We start from the raw sequence: 6,073 nt of genomic DNA on the forward strand, positions 1-6,073 counted from the left end.
AAGCAATCATACGGAACAGTCAGTCAAGTACATATGAAGTCATTGCATGAAACAATAGGGTCTTCCAAAAGTACTATAGACACCTAGGTCACAAGTACAAAAGGACTCACGAAACGCTTTTCCCCTTCTAGGGTTTCGTCCAAATATTTATATCTTAATCAAGGTCGATCACGCTTAACCACCCGAACAAACCACACGAAGTTCCATAGAATCGCCTTTCTAGTTCACCTAATCCTTTCTAACCTAGGCCTTCATATCTTTCGTATCCGGGCGCGAGAATCTCGTCTAAGATAATTCACATCTCGAGCCGGCCGGTCCCAAGAGTAAACCATCCTTATTAAACATTCCTACCCGACATACATACCTAGCTTCCTCGAGTCCCATGATAATGATTCGTACACTTATCACATGCCCGGTTCATAACTTATGCTCAAACGAGCACTTAGACATATTCATGAAATTAGGACCACACCACCACTTGGCCCAGTCTCACTCCACGCAGAGACCACGCGAAGTGGCTCTGATACCAATTGTAACAGCCCCACTTTCCCCTAAGGCGAACCAAAGGGGTTAGCGGACTGTCTGCCCAGCTCTCGCCAGGACTACGGAGCAGTTACACGCGTTCTAATACGTTTCGGGAATGCAAAAGTGCGCTCGGACAGGTCACAAGTATCAAAATAACAAAATAAAAAAAACGAAAAAAACTGAATAGTAACCTGGACAGCAAAATCCGGCCGGATTCTTGGCCGGATACTGTCCAGTGAGCAACTTCACGGATTCAAAATTTTCCAAGCAATCCGGCCGACAATCCGGCCAGTTTCTGGCCGGATTCCTGGCCGGATTCAGTCCAGTGCCTTTCCGTCAAAAATTTTCTTTTGCCGTTTGAAAGCCGAAACGTTCAGAAGTTCATCCAAACATCAACTTAACATATATACATGGAAATCCAACATTTGTCAAGCCAAAATGGCATACCAAGAGATCCACTTAGTTCATTCACATACAATAGCCATTTACACACCAAACATTGGTGAAACAAAACACATAGGGTTTCACCCTCAAGGAGCTATTCAAAATACATGTACATGAGCTCAACTTGTCATTCAACTATTACAACCTTTTCCAAAAGTATTCATTTTCCTGTAAGGAAAACAAATGGAACAGAGTGAGCTAAAGCTCAGTGAGCAACTATCACAATAGCAGTTAAGATCACATAAGCATAACCATTCAATTCAAGTATGCAATTTCGAAGTAAGCAATTCAGTGAAAGGATACGGTCGGCTCTCAAGAGCCCATTTCCACGCTTACATTCTTGATCCACACTCATTGACCCTCCGTCAATGTTAAAAGTACCAAACCGTAGACCTCACTTCACTTCCATTCCTTCCACCCAACATACCCCAACCGGGCCCGCACTCCATTCAGTCATTTTGGTAATACTCGAGTATACCGGAACCAAAGGTCTCATTACCACAAGGTTCCTCAGTACAGTCCCCGTGGCATGACAATTTTCACGACCAAGCCCTCGCCGGCTCGATCCAATTGACTACCAAACGGGGTTGAGCTCAGTAATACAGTGAAGCCATTGGACATTCGCCCAAATGACACCAAATCAGTTTCCAAGAATGGAATTCAGTATCCAGTATATCAAGTTCAGTAATGCAGTAAAACGGTAGCCAATCAGTGATACTATCAAAAGGGGTGAGGGCGGTCAAGTACACCCTCACCTTAATCAATTCCAATATCCAAGTAAGCCTTCAAGGCATCACATATACATTTAGCAAAGCCACATAGTAACAATTAAGTGAGTAGTATACTCACCACGCAAGTAAGTGGTTTTTCATGTACCACGATCACCAAGCCGTCGAGCACTACCTTCAAGCCCTAGAACATGTAACACATACAATGAGACTCGAGAACGAGTCACCAAACAATGCTAAACACAACCCCAATAGGGTTTCACATGCATAAGTAGGCATGATAGCAAACCAGAAATTAAAATATGGCCTTAACTTAAGCCTTGATAGAAAAACCGTGTTTGATCTTATAATGCGGTAATGGCGTCAAATTCACTACGGTTATCGGTTGGGGGTGTAAGACCCACCATTTCGAAGCTATGAAACAGGGCTACAACAATGTAGAAGGGCACTCAATCCAGTTCCTAGCTTAACTAGGTCAAAAGTGCAAAATACTAAACCAGAATTACCAAAACAGGTTTGCAAATCACCAAAAACGGTAATCAGTATATCTCAGTCCATACAAGTCCAATTGCCGAAATTCCAAAGGCATATGTTAGCTAAGACATCTAGCTACATTTCATCAGAAGACACCAACTCGAAAATCCAAACCAAAACCAGTCAAAATGGCCAATTACTAACGCAGTTTTCGCATTCTGTCCAAAGCAGAACAGCTACAGTAATTTCGTCATAACTCACTCCACACTAATCCAAATGCCCTGAAATTTTACAGGCATCTCCATCACATCAATACCTACAACTTTCATGTTTTGAGCAAAGTCAAATTCGGCCTCTAACCCTATGATCAAAAACCGGACAGAATTTGGGAATTAAGAACCCTAACTTTTCAATTTCACACCAAATCCAAAATTGATTGCATTTAACCACATTTCACATCCACTAGAGCCATTATAGTCCATTGCCAATCATCACAAACAACCACACCATCATAATCCAATTAAACCAGAAAAATCATCATAAAATGGAAAACTTCACCAAATCAATTCCAACCAAGATAAAACCAGAAATTTCAACACTCTTATCACTAGTAAGCACAACATAAGCATCATTAGGTGTAGTAGGGTGTTTCAAGCTTCACTTACCAAGGACCAAGAGAGAGAGGGATGTTGAACACCTTAGTCCTTCAAACAAAGTTCACCAAACAACTAACTAGCACTAGAAGGAAAGTTTTTATGGAGTAGAACTAACTTAAGCACTTGATTTGGTGGATTTGGACTTGTTAGAAGCTTGAATGTTGAAGAGTTGTGTCTTCCTTGGAGCTTGAGAGAGCCGGCTATGGTGGAGAGAAAAATGAGGGAATTTTAGTGAATTTTTTTGAAGATATTTACTAGTTGGGTCAAAAGTCAAAAATTTGTCAAAAGGTGAATAGTATTTCTTAAGGTCAAACCAATACTTATGTGACACTTGTCACCTCATTAAATGCATTCTTATCATTCTTTTCTCTCTCACATCAATCACTTCACACACACTACTTATCTCTTAACACCCGATAAATTTTTCACAGTATCCGAAACTTAACCTTATTGGCCGAATTTTTCCGAGCTTTTCACACTAGTGGGTCCCACGTCCAATATAGATTCTTACTTTTCTAAACATTCACCAATGCTAGAAAAATCATCTAAAAACTATAATTACTCATAAAATCCACTAAGAAAATATTTCTAAGCCAGAAAATGCAGAAAACATGCAATTAAGGGGAAAATAAACCCTAGGAAAATATTAGGGCAAAACGGGTTCTCACACTCTCTCCCCCTTAAAAGAATTTCGTCCCCGAAATTCCTTATCATTGACTACTCCGGGATTAAATTGAGCAGTATACTGATCTGTACCCCTTCACTGGCCAGGTTCATTAAATTCTTACCTTCCACGTCCTCTGATGAGTCAACATCTAAGGAGTACACCCGAGAAGACACGTTCGATCCATCCTTGTCCCCCTTCGACTGGTCAGGGTGGGTCGTGGTTGGTGGCAGAGTCCCTTGCCTCTCGCGCAGGCGAGCTGGACAGTTAGCAATTTGATGTTCGGCATTCCCACAGAGCAAGCATTTTCCTCCTTTCCTCCAGCAATTGTCCTCCGAGTGGTTTAATTTTCCGCAATACCCGCAGGGTCCGCGTGCTGCAGAAGCTGAGCCTCCTCTTGACGGCCTCTCTGGTGACATTTCCGGCATCCTCACTCCTCCCGTTCCCCGCCCAAATTTGGGAGGGATACTTTCATCCTCCAGTCCCGAATTATTTCCAGGAAATCCTCTCTTTTTCGCCTGAAAGGTTTTCACCTGGAGCCTAGCATTCTCTACTCGTTGTGCCTTCTCCACTGCTTCGCTGAAGGCATTAATTTGGGCTGCCGCGAGGTCCTTCTGGATTTCTACGTTCAGCCCCTGGACAAATCGCCGTATTCTTCGTTGCTCGGTCATGATGAGTTCGGGCGCAAATTTGGATAGGCGGGTGAACTGGCTCTCATACTCCGCCACAGTTTGGGCTCCTTGGCGAAGTCGAATGAACTCATCTTCCTTCCTCTCCTGAACTAGAGGAGGGAAAAACTTCGCATTGAACTCTCTGATGAAGTTCACCCAAGTCCTAGGTGTCTGTTCTCGTTCCCACTTCTGCCTAATGACGTTCCACCAGGAACGGGCTGCCCCTTCAAGCTGGAACACGGCAAAAGTCACCTGCCGTTCGTCAGGGTAGTGTAAGGCTGCAAAAATGTCTACCATCTTCTCAAGCCATTTCTCAGCCACATCAGGGTCGGGTCCCCCAACAAATTTCGGCGGAGCGAACTTTTGGAAACGTTCGAGAGCTCTATCCTCGCTCTCAATATGATGGCCAGGGTTTCCGGGATTTCCAGGGTTCGGGTTTGGGTTCTGGGCTTGTTGCTGCACTACTTGTGCAAGCAGGTTTGTCATTTGCTGCATAGCAGCAGCTATCTGGGCATTAGGGTCGGCTTGGGGTTCAGGATCAGGTCCAGTCGAGGTTTCCCCCGCACCCCTAACCGGTGTAGGTTGTCTAGTTCTGCGTCCACGGCCTCGACCACTCCGAGTGCCTTCCATCAATCTAAGTCAATCTAAGTCACCAAATAGATATACTGTTAAAGGGCACCTAACCCTCATTTCCGTAGCACCAGACAGGAACAAGGAAACAAGAATAAGTAACTCAAACAATTACCGCGAAGAGCATTTAAACATATACCATGTATACATAGATCACATAACCAAGTTAAGCAATCATACGGAACAGTCAGTCAAGTACATATGAAGTCATTGCATGAAACAATAGGGTCTTCCAAAAGTACTATAGACACCTAGGTCACAAGTACAAAAGGACTCACGAAACGCTTTTCCCCTTCTAGGGTTTCGTCCAAATATTTATATCTTAATCAAGGTCGATCACGCTTAACCACCCGAACAAACCACACGAAGTTCCATAGAATCGCCTTTCTAGTTCACCTAATCCTTTCTAACCTAGGCCTTCATATCTTTCGTATCCGGGCGCGAGAATCTCGTCTAAGATAATTCACATCTCGAGCCGGCCGGTCCCAAGAGTAAACCATCCTTATTAAACATTCCTACCCGACATACATACCTAGCTTCCTCGAGTCCCATGATAATGATTCGTACACTTATCACATGCCCGGTTCATAACTTATGCTCAAACGAGCACTTAGACATATTCATGAAATTAGGACCACACCACCACTTGGCCCAGTCTCACTCCACGCAGAGACCACGCGAAGTGGCTCTGATACCAATTGTAACAGCCCCACTTTCCCCTAAGGCGAACCAAAGGGGTTAGCGGACTGTCTGCCCAGCTCTCGCCAGGACTACGGAGCAGTTACACGCGTTCTAATACGTTTCGGGAATGCAAAAGTGCGCTCGGACAGGTCACAAGTATCAAAATAACAAAATAAAAAAAACGAAAAAAACTGAATAGTAACCTGGACAGCAAAATCCGGCCGGATTCTTGGCCGGATACTGTCCAGTGAGCAACTTCACGGATTCAAAATTTTCCAAGCAATCCGGCCGACAATCCGGCCAGTTTCTGGCCGGATTCCTGGCCGGATTCAGTCCAGTGCCTTTCCGTCAAAAATTTTCTTTTGCCGTTTGAAAGCCGAAACGTTCAGAAGTTCATCCAAACATCAACTTAACATATATACATGGAAATCCAACATTTGTCAAGCCAAAATGGCATACCAAGAGATCCACTTAGTTCATTCACATACAATAGCCATTTACACACCAAACATTGGTGAAACAAAACACATAGGGTTTCACCCTCAAGGAGCTATTCAAAATACATGTACATGAGCTCAACTTGTCATTCAACTATTACAA

Source organism: Coffea arabica, chromosome 7e, assembly GCF_036785885.1.
Source record: "Coffea arabica cultivar ET-39 chromosome 7e, Coffea Arabica ET-39 HiFi, whole genome shotgun sequence".
In the NCBI taxonomy this organism is placed as follows: domain Eukaryota; kingdom Viridiplantae; phylum Streptophyta; class Magnoliopsida; order Gentianales; family Rubiaceae; genus Coffea; species Coffea arabica.